We start from the raw sequence: 12,413 nt of genomic DNA on the forward strand, positions 1-12,413 counted from the left end.
CTGTGCTTCCTTGTCACTGCTAAATTGTTCTGGATACCTGTATTAGAAACCCCAACCCCTGCAAAGCTGTTTCTGCTACCCAATTTCCTGCCACTGCAACTCAGAAATTACAGTCACATTTAACCTTTCCCTGGTATCCTATTCTCTGCAACTCATTTTGCTACCCATAATTCTTAACACCATGGTTCCAGCCACCTGATCCCTGACACCCCTGTCTCTGCTACCACATTCCCAAACAAAGCAAAGCAAGAGTAGGCACAGACCTTCGACTTGGGTAATTCTTTTGCAGGCACAATGGGACATTATTCCCCAGGTATTTAACATGAGGGATTAACTAGTGGTGTAAAGAAAAGAGGTTACTTAGAGGGGACTAAAATCCAAGGATATCAACTTATAACTTGTTGCTAGGAAAAGCAGGCCCTAAAGTGAAAGTTAATGAGAAAAGAAAATTTGACAAAATTTTGGGGATGATACAAATAAAAAATTTAGCTTAATCTCTTCTACCAGTGATCTGAATTATTTTATGACATAGATATGTAACTACTTTACAGTTTAAAAAGTATATGAAGATGAACATTTATCTGGTACTTATATTAATTTATGGAATATTTGCATATGACCATGTTAATGATACTCAATAGTTTATGCTTTATGAAATGCTCATGAGTCTGCCTTTGGCAACATGAATTGAGCTCTCTAACAATAAATGGAATTTCACGGTCAAATACTACAAGGATATTACTGAGGCTAATACCAAAATGAAAGCTGGAACAAGAAAACTGAACAAAGCTACAAGTTTGAAGGGAAGGGATCAGTGGTAAGGGCTATGATTAAAGAGAAATTTTTCATCATGGAATGAATCTTTGTTGAATTACTAGCTTTTTAAACATTCTTAGAAAGCAGAACATGATTTTTGATTCTTGCCTTTTGGAACCTCTTTAATGAGTGGTTAAACAAAAAATTATCAAAATGACTGAAAATCCACTGACATAAATTATTAGATTAACATTATACTCAATGTTGCCTTGAGATGCAGGTAGGCTGGATTCCTTTTCTATTAAATTAATGGAATAATCTTCCTTTTGAATGGCTGGACATTCCATGACAATTGTTCCAAAACAAGAAAAGATACTGGAGAGAAAAAAAGAGGAAGGAGAGTCAAGGCTGCTGAAGTTAGCATATTTCCCATTTGGACTTTAATGGATTGTTTCTACAAAGATTTAGAATTTCATCTTAAGATAATAATTTCAAAATGGATGTGCTAAAGGATAGCTTTGAAATGTAATATTTAATGCTTTTGAATTACTTGAAGACAAAGGTTTACAGAAAACTTTAAATTCCAGAAAAACTGTAATGTTCCAATAAACACCTAGGAGAAATATAATTTAAAAATTCATCTGTTCAAAGCAAATCCTGGCATGAAAGTCTGTGAGTCACCTATCTCCAAACAGGAAGTGGCACTGTGGCTCAATTGGGAGAGGGCTCCTCTTGAGCTGAAGAACTCTGGGATATGTTAATACCCAAGCTCTGAGTTCAAGGCCCATGACTGACAAAAAGAAATTTTAAAGAATTAAATCATTAGGGCTGGAAGAAAACTCAGTGGTAAAGTGCTTGTCTTGCATGCATGAGGTCTTGGGTTCAATTCCTCAGCACCACATAAGCAGAAAAAACTGGAAGTGGCACTGTGGTTAAAGTGGCAGTGCGCTAGCCTTGAGCTGAATAGCTCAGGGACAGCACCCAGACCCAGAGTTCAGGCCCCCCTACCAACATTATCAACAACAGCAACAAAAAATTAAAGCATCAAACAAACTGAAGATGTTGTCCAGAATAATGAATGCAGCATTATCCGTTGACATGACTTAGTGACTTGAAACCAAGTTTACCAGGGGAGATAGTGGGCATTTTGTGTGTGTGTAAAAACCTGCAAAATTATTTTATACTTTCCCATGGAGGGTAAAAGGAGGAAATGGGAGGGGGGAGGTGTTTGGTGGACTTGCCTTTCCGTTCACTGATTGTTTTCTGGAGTCAAATTCAGAAAAATTCTGCCTTCAATCCTAATTGTATGGGCAATGACGAAGCCATGTCCTGAAAGTGGTTTTGTCCTGTCCTTGGCCTGGTTCCAACTACCACTGGATAATCCAAGTCCCACTGCAGGACCAAGATGCCTCTAAGACTACTTATCTATTGGGCAGATGGACCTAACCACCGCCAGAATAGGCAGAAAATGCAATTCCGAGGGCAGCACTGGAAATCTACAGTAGGCAGAGATTTTTTTTAAATACATTTTTATTGTAAAAATACTGTACAGAGGGCTCAGAGTTATAGGACTAGGTAATGAGTACATTTCCTATACAGCATTGTTACCTCCTCCTTTGTTTTTCCCCTACCATCCTTTCCTTCCCCACATCTACAACTCCCCCCTCCTTGACCCCTGCCTGAGATTGTAAATTCATTTTCGACACAGTGTCCTGTACATCTCATTGTCACAATGGTCAACCTGAATCCCCATTTAAGCATTCTGCTATATCCCTTCCACTCCCCAAATTACAAATATATATATTTTTTTCTTCATGTGTCTAATGGAAATTTTTTATTTCCTCTTCAAAGAAGTCTCTCTTTAAGTCTTCAGCCAACTTAGATATTGGACAGTTGTTCCTTTGAGGATTTGTTGTTGGGGGATTTATGATTTTGAGTCCTAAGTATATTTTAGATATAAGACTTTATCTGTTTTATGACTCATGAAGAACTTCTCCCAGTAAGTGGGCTTTTTATTGATCTTGCTATCTATGAACTTTACCTTGCAGAAGATCTACTGTTTCATGCAATCCCATTTGTCCAACCTCTCTTTGATTCGTTTTGTTTCTGGTTCTCTATTAATATATATATGTGTATATATACATATATATATATGTATATATATATATATATATATCACCCTGCATGATTATTATTTTTTCAAAATAATGGCAAGTAAATTCTGAAAATATTGTATAGTTTGATAACGTTCACGTTGATGTCCCTCTGATAAAGAAAGAGGTAATTCAAATTAGCAGGCAAAATGTTCATTTTTTAAAAGGTAATACACATAGAATAATATTCACTATACCAATACAGTGAAATTAAATTTTATGCAGCTCATATTTAACTTAATTTTCTTGTCAAGGTGATATATAGAAAGGTTGCAGGAATTTTAAGTTAGTGGATACATAACATGTAAAAATTCTTATCCCCTCCCTCACTTTTCTCACACTTTTCCTTCACCCCAATACTCCTCACAAATCGTAATGTAAATTTCTAACATGTTGTCTTGTGAGTATTGCTATTGCATTGGTTTGCCTTTTGTCCTTTGTCTCACCATTTTATTGTTCCGCTTCCCTTGTCAAATGAAGATAAATGTATATACAATACACAGGATACTGAAATCAAATACAACAGTGGACACACCATAGAGGAAAACACAAAAGAAAAAAGAAATCACATAGTACATTAAAAAAAAAAAAGCCACAAAGAAAAACCTTTCTTTCCATGTGTAGGAGTTTATTTTGCTCAGCATCATTTTATGTGGTCATTTATACATAGCTATTGAGCCATTCTGTTCATCTGCTAGGAATATCCTAGATATTTCCTAGTTATTACAAGTGAGGGAAACCATGGAATCTGTCTTTGTGTCTTGCTTATTTTTCTTAGTAGGATTTTTCCAAGTCTTTCCATTTCCTTATGAATTGGAAGCATAGAATTCCTCCGTATGTATATAAACCACATTTTGTCAATTCGTTCATCTACTGAGTGGTATATTGTTTTAAAACATGATTGCATGTAAGTATCACTTAAAGCCATTCAAAAATGACAGATGCCAACTCACCAGATATACTAATATCATGACTTCCAAGTAAGATAGTATTTTATGATGGTACAAGTGTTGAGATATCTGGAAGAGTCTAATGTATATCTTGCACTGCATTAGGCAGGAAGATATCCAATATCATATAGGATAAAAATGGTAGTGACAAAATATTTCCCTTGAGAGAGATATAGGAGGGTCCCAGAAGTATGAAGTAGTTCAGATAATTTTGAAGAATTTAGAAATGCAAGCTCAATTATGTCTCTTTAAAGAATAATTATGTAAGTGGAAGGGCAAAAGAAGGGTAAGAGAAGAAAATAACTGACAGCAGATCATTGTCCCAAGTTAGAGTATAAAAAGACATAATCTATAACTTCCAAGTTAAAGAGAGACCAGTTATGATGTGTCAATAGCTATTGAGGCATTTTCTATTTTAAAGAAGAATCAATTGGAGGAGTCTTCAGTCACATCAGTAAAGCTGTATGTTCAACCTAATGATTGGTGTTACTTGTCCTACATTTATAATGAGTAGGCTGATAAGATATCCAAACAAATCTAAATATATTGCAATAAAATCCCAAACTGATATGGATAGATGAGTTACTAATTGGAACTATAGGACAAATTAGGCTTGTCTGTGCTTTAGTTCAATGTATAATCTCCTGGGTAAATAAAGTTTACAAAAATATTCAGAGAATACCTCTAGAAAAAGTTCATGATTCATATCTGTATAATATTTGTAAGGTCAGGATTAAAGCATTTGTTACCAACATTTAGAATCAACAGGACCTGTTGAATTTATGTATCCAGAATTTTATGTCTTCACATTCATATCTCAACATTTTATCAATATGACTGTCATCAAAACAGTTCTTATTGACCTTTTCTATGTCCTTTTACTTTTCAAATCCAAATAGTAGATTTCCTTCAATATCTTCCTGAAAATACTTTCCTTCCTTTTCTTCTGTAAATCTATTTATTACTTTTTTGTTTCCTTATTTATCTCTTTCCTCCAATCTTATCCACACTGATACTCACATTGTTCACACTTTCATCAGAACTTTCCTTTTCCGCTTCCCTTTAATAATGTCCCTGATTTTATTATTATTTTTCATATTCATGTTCGTGGATATTTTGATGATGTTTAAACAGACCTATCTTTGCATCTGTTTACATAAACCTTAGTACTATCAGAAAGTTTTTTCCTCTAAATCCATCTTTTCCACCTGTAGTCCTTATCATCAAGAATGTAACTAACATAGGAGACAGAGATGTGGAAACACTTTAGATTTCCTCTTACCCTACCTTCATCCATTATATAAATGAATGATCAAGATTTTCTCAGTTTCTATCACTAATGTAATTTCTATGTACTCCTTTTTATGCCCCTGATACCAGTCTATTGCAAATACTCATCACCAGCCCCTCAGTCCTAAAACAACTGTTTACAAAGTATGCATTCTCCCCATAGTCTTTTCATATTGGTCCTCTCCATCACCAAATTGCTGTCCTTGTAAGCACACAGAGTGAAGAACTCAGACAAAAATTCTAGTGCCATTATTTACTCACAACATTGACTGTTGGTCATACATTTCTCATCTGTAAATGTATGTAATCTACTAGAAATATTGAAGAATATAAATGTTGACTTCTAAAGCAAGGAAAAAGAAAGTAAACAGTCCTTACATTTTTCTACCTTAGCTTACAAATAAGGAAAGAGTCAAATTCAGTTTGTTTGTATAAAGTCAGAAATAGTTTCATGCAGAAATAAAAATAAATTTTAACTCCTGGCTCTGTAGCTTGTGTCCTTTTATGGTAACTGCAGATAAGTAAGTGGTATTATGTAAATTGTGTCATGTATTTACTGCTGTAATGAAGAACATAGTCTTAATATATCATTGGAAAACATTGGTTATTGAGTAGTATCTATATGAGAATGTTATTTGAACTAATCACACTAAGTGGAAACCTACATCTTAGTCCATCAAAATATGGAAATAAAAGATTTAATTTATAAGAAAATAATATCACCAAGAACAGTGAGTATACATTAGAAAGACTACTGGAATAACATTAAGGTTTTTACTGTCTCTACCTGTTTATTTGATTGTATTTCTTGATATTGAAACTCTCCTCTTTTTATTCTGGGTTTATTTTTTTTTTGGCTCGTCATGGGGCCTGGACTCTGGGCCTGGCACTGTCCCTCAGCTCTTCAGCTCAATGCACTCTACTACTTGAGCCACAGTGCCACTTCCCGCTTTTTCTGCTTATGTGGTGATGAGGAATCAAATCCAGAGCCTCATGTAAGCAAGGCCAACACTCCGCCAATGAGCCACCTTCCCAACATTCCTCTTGTTATTGTTATTGTATATAATCCAACACTGTTTATAACTATGCACTCAATGTGGGAAATTTAGCTTCAAAGATAATTGAAGTTTTTTGTTTTTTTTTTTTTCCTTTTCAATCACAACATCGTCATTGTCAGGCTACACTGTGGTCATCATCCTCTCCATCCAAATTATTATTAACATCATAAGTGCTAATTATTGAACGTTGGTATGTGTCTATGATTTTACTATTATTTGTCTTTTGATTAATAATTTTAATGTTACCAATGTGCATGCATCCATATTGAAATTTTGAAAAAATAAACAAAAAAACTAAACCATATCAGGTAGCTTAACTATGTGCTTATAACAAATTATGGAATAGATTTTTTGAAGCATTGCAAATTCCTAATCAGTGTTAATTAACTTCCTCTCTCTCCTTAACTACGACAAATATTTAAGAGTTTGGGCAGAACCTTTTCAAGTAATATACGGTAAATATTACTACAATATCATGTGTATGTCTAAAATTCCCTTGAAAATAATAAACTCTACTTTCTATTGAAATATTAGTTATTTTATTCTATGAAACTTTTAGAAAAATAGACTGTATATTTTTGAAAGGAAAAAGGTAAAAATACTAACATAAAAGTTTTAGAGGGAGTCTGTCATATATATATATATATATATATAGAATAGTACATTTTTAGAGATTATTTGTCATCAGAAATATATACATATATCTAAATTTATTTGCAGAATGATATACATCATAGTGAAACAAACATCTTAAAACATAATTAAAATTAAAAAAAAAAAAAACTTCATGAAACCAAGTGCCGGTAACTCACCCTTATAATACGAGCTATTCTGGGTGCTGAGAACTTAGAATTGTTTTCAAAACTAGCCCAGACCGAACAGTAATTGTTAGCTTCTTATCTCCAATTAACCACTAAACACAGGAATTAGCTCTTTTCCTCAAGTTATAGAGTGCTGTCTTTGAGCATAAAAAGGCTTAGGGACAATGCCCAGGCCTTGCAAACAACACCCACAACAACAAATTGTATCACATTAATTTCACAAAAGCATCTTTTAACTGCTGTGAACATTTCTTAGAAACACGAATACATACCCCTGGAAAATGTTAAGTAAAAAAGTATAGAATATTTACATCTATGTTAAAGACATGACTATTTAGATTGTTTAAGATATTTAGGTAATGATTAGAAGTTAAGAATAATGATAGGTAGGTCATATATTGGGACTGTTTTTTTTTTATTCTATTGTACAATAGTAATAAAATGATATTTATAATGATTATATAAAATTACTCTTGCTTGGTATTTGAATTATCATAAGTGATAAATATTTTTAAATGATTTCCAAAGCAAAGGGGGTATCAATTCTTTTGTAATTTCAAAACAATTAAGAAAATGGTTTCAAGTCTGGTTCACTCTAAGTCTATGTTTGTTTTCTTGTTCTAGTTTTCATAGGAGAAATTAAAATTCCAAAAATTTAATGGATATTGGCATTCAGGAACATCTTCACATACACTAATATTGGAGTCATTAAGTGGAATTGTTTTATTTCATTTGTTACTTTCACAAATAAATCAAGATGATTGTGTATTTTCTTCTTTTCACTGCTTTTGGCTCTTATCTTGAGAATACATTTTTCCTAGCAAGGTAGAGATAAGCAATTGGTTTGAGCAAGTAACATATGACTTTCATAAAATGCAGATGCATAGATTTGTATCTTCTGTCATTTGCTAAAAGTTTCTTCCAGAAAAGTTTCTCAATTACTTAGAAGTTTTTCCCTTTCCCCTCCACAAATTATACCTACATCAAATACAGTGAAAGCAGGGGTTATACTGTGGGGGAGGGACATACAAAACAACAAAGAAATAATCCTATAAATGTGTTAGAAACAATCACATGAAAGAAAAAAAACATTTGAATACATATCTTAGGGATCATTTCCTTAACATCACCTTATCTGAACTTTTCTGCTTGACATACATACATATACTAGATATTGCAAATAAAGGAAAACATGGGGAAAAAATAGGGATAAAGGTCGACTCATTGCAACAATGAGATGACAAGTCCTTATGTCGAAAAATGAACTTTACAACTTTGGTGGGGAGGGGTAGGGGGGAGGATTGGGTGGGACAGTGGGGGAGGATCGGAAGGGATGGGAAGAGGAAACAAAGAGGAGGCTACAATGCTTGATAAGAAATATACTCATTATTTTGCCCATGTAATAGTAACCCCTCTGTACAGTATATTCACAATAAAATATAAAAATAATAAAAAAAATACTTAGAAATGATGCATAATTCCTAGGTATAGGTATTCCAGTTATCACATTTACTTTTGGATTAAGTTATCTCTGTATAAACTCAAACGGACAAAATACCCTCAAAATAAACAGAAATCACATCTTTGTTTTTTTTTTTTGGGGGGGGGGATGTCAGGTCTTGGGGCCTGAACTCTGGGCCTGGGCATTGTCACTCAGCTCTTCAGCTCAAGGCGAGCGCTCTATCACTTGAGCCACAGCACCACTTCCGGCTTTTTTCTTTTTGCTTATGTGGTGCTGAGGAATCGAACCCAGGGCCTTGAGCATGCAAGGCAAGCGCTGTAACACTGAGCCACCTTCCCAGCCCCACATCTTTGTTTTAAATGTAGTAGTTTACCAAGAGTTTTTAGCCAACACCAAAAACATCTTTTTAGCTATTCAGCATTTTGTGTGAAGAAGTTTTAACAATAGTGATTTTTTTTCCTGACATGCAATTCACTTACAATATATTATCACCTTTTATTGTATACATTTTAGTGCTTTGGAAGTGAATTGTACTTTTATAAGTTTTCAAAGCCTAATTTTCACAAACTTGCATTTCTTCAAATAGAAATGCTATAAATTTTAGAACAGACATGAAAATAGACATAAAATTCAGTTACCGGAATTTCCCCAGCATACATCCTCTATAGTGTGTCTTTTCAAAATTTGTTTTTGGGGATCATTTCCAGGGTCTCACACATACTATTCAAGTTCACTGTCAACAAACTACATTCTCTGTCCAAAAAAGTTTTTTACTTCTGTTTAATACCTTCATAGAAGTGTATTGCCTGGATCCTATACAATTCTCTTTCACCGTTTGAAGACTTGAAAAGTTGTTTGCTAAAATGATTGCAGTATTATACAAATCGATCACTATGAGAAGTATATCAATTTCTCCACAAATGCATTACTATATTTTGCGTCCTCTTTTTATATTATGGTCATACTAGTGAGTTTTCTTTTTATTATTTCTTATACACTAAAGAGGATCTTATTTCATATGCTCCTCCTATTGACTATTAATTTACATATGTTATTTAAAGAAATATCCTATTCAGGAAAAAATTTATATAGAATTAGAAGATATAAAAATACTTAAGTTTCAGAATCATTATAGCATTAACATTGTAGCATTAACAAATATGTGCCCTCTGTTGGATATGTTTTCATTTCTGTTATAGTGTCCCTTGAATTATGAAAGATTATCACTTGATATAATCCAGTTCTTGCTTTTCTTTAGCCAGTAATGTTTTCCATGTCAAATTTTAAGAAACCTTTACTGATCAATGTCATGAATTTTTTCATTTATGTTTTATAGGTTTTTACATCTCACATTTAGTTTGATAATCATTCTTTATAAGGTTTGAGGTAGCCAGGTGCCAGTGGCTCACGCCTGTAATCCCAGCTACTCAGGAGGCTGAGATCTGAGGTTCGTGGTTTAAAGCCACCCCGAGCAGGAAATCCATGAGACACTTATCTCCAATAAACCACTACAAAAACGGAAGTTTTGCTGTTGCTCAAGTGGTAGAGTGCTCACCTTGAGCTGAAGAGCACATGGATAGTGCAAAAGCCCAGAGTTCAAACCCCATGACCGACATACAAACAAACAAACAAAGGATTGAGGTAGTAGTCTAAGATCGTTCTTTAAATCCAGAGAGGCAATAGTGCCAATACAACCATTTAAGATTCTGTTTTTATTTCATAAAATCGTAGAATCTTTTTCAAAATCTGTGGACCATAAAACTAAGAATTTATTTTTGAAAAATCTGTTACCTTATTCTATGTGTCTGTTCTTATAGTTGAACTATGTTGTCTTCACTACTAAACATGGTAATACTATTCAAACTAGTATGAAGGCTCAAGCTAAACCATTTTACAAGATTGCTCTGACTGACCTGAATTCCTTGAATTTACATACAAGATTATTGAGCAGGTGGACCAATATTCTACAGAGATATCTAAATATTTGATAGTCACTCATATTTCGCACCTTGTGAAAATACAAACCCCTGATATTATATATAGAAAATGTCTTTAGAGACTGCTCAATGCAACTAAAATTAATTTAGGAATGAGATAAGATTTAGATAACAGTACAGCATAATAAAGCTGAATAATAACGACTTGAGCTGTACTGCAGAAGAGAGTGAGAGGGGGAAGAATGGTGGACCACATAGGAGCTGTATGTCATTGGTATTGTTTCAAAAAACAGAAAGACTTCAGAGAAGACAAGGAGAAAAATATAGTGTCCTGAATCTAGTTTCTTTTTAATCCACTGATAGTTTGGACTGAAAGTCAGATAACATGGGAAAAATAAAATAGAAAATAAAGCATTGTATAGAGCTATTACAATGTAAAGAAGTTGTAATAGGAATATAATTTATTTCCAAAGAAATAAGAGAAAGAATAACAATAACAATTGCTAACGTGGATAGAAGATGGATCACATTTCATCATATATAATTTTTAAAAAACATACTACGAAAGAAAATTTAAAAGTCATAATTTAAAATACAATTTGTATTATAACTAGATAGTATAGCTCAGTGGTAAAATATTGGCCTAACATATGTGAAGCAATTGTGTGATCTCCCAAGCATTGCAAAGTACACACTAAGCACACATACAAAAAACCCACATAAACACACACACATACCACATACACACATTTGGAATATTGTTATTATCATATTAAACAGAGGAAATTATCACAAATAGTAAAACCATTTTAATATATGTAATCATAATATTGCTCATACTATTTAAAAGTTTAGTAGAAGTAAAATAGTCACAAGATACTTGGATTCTTATAGATTGAATAAATTGAAAATTAAGAAATAAAAGACATGAGAACTTTACAAACAAATTTTAAATAATAAACATTTTGAAATATGTGTCCTTTTAGTTTGACAAAAGATTGATGTTACTGGTGTTTTAACTCAAGATTTAGAAGATGATAACCAAGTGCTCTATATCTTGCTAGGGATGGCTATATCTCTAATCATTTCACTCTGGACATTTTATGATAAGGTCTCATAATTTCTCAATCTCGCCCGAATTACAAATCCTATTTACACTTCCCACCATAGTTAGAAAATGCAGACCACAAATTACTATGCCTAGCTCAAATATTTTTTTTTAATTCAAGTACAAATATTTCCAAAAAGTGACCAGATAATAAAGCCTTTTTTAATAAAGTATGTGCTTCTTGAAAATATACTATTTGTTACATAGACAAACATGTTTAGCACTATAACAAAATAAATTTATTTAAATTCACCAACCATATAAAATTTAAGAAAATAATTTTTTACATATTCACATGTTAAGTATTTTGAAAGCAAAATATATGTCTGAATAATTTACATGTGTTAAAATTATGCAAAACTAAATTAACTAATCCTACAACTCTGAAAAAAGAATTACCCTAAGGAAATAAAACAAAATAAGTTCAAAATTTGAAATTTAGAAAATAAAGTGTACTCTTTAGTTGACTTAAGTAACTGTAAACCCTCTGTATATCAATTTTATAATAAAAAATGCATGAACATAGAAAGAAAAGTACCCATTGGTCAATAACAACAGGAAAAACATCAGTAGATTTTTTTTGAGTGTTCAAAAAAATCAATGGAAGGGATAACAATGTTCCTTCCATAATAAATGTACTCATTACCTTACTTAAGTAACTGTATCCCCTCTGTACATTACCTTTACCATAAAATTAAATTGAAATTAAAAATAAACTATATAATATACCAATTAAGAATTTGTAGAGAGCTAGGAAGGTGGCTCAATGGTAGAGCGCTTGCCTTGCATGCTTGAGTCCCTGGGTTCGATTCCTCAGCATCACATAAACAGAAAAAAAAGCCGGAAGTGGCGCTGTGGCTCAAGTGGTAGAGTGCTAG

This window comes from Dipodomys spectabilis, unplaced genomic scaffold, assembly GCF_019054845.1.
Source record: "Dipodomys spectabilis isolate Male_0828 unplaced genomic scaffold, ASM1905484v1 ptg000047l, whole genome shotgun sequence".
In the NCBI taxonomy this organism is placed as follows: Eukaryota; Metazoa; Chordata; class Mammalia; order Rodentia; family Heteromyidae; genus Dipodomys; species Dipodomys spectabilis.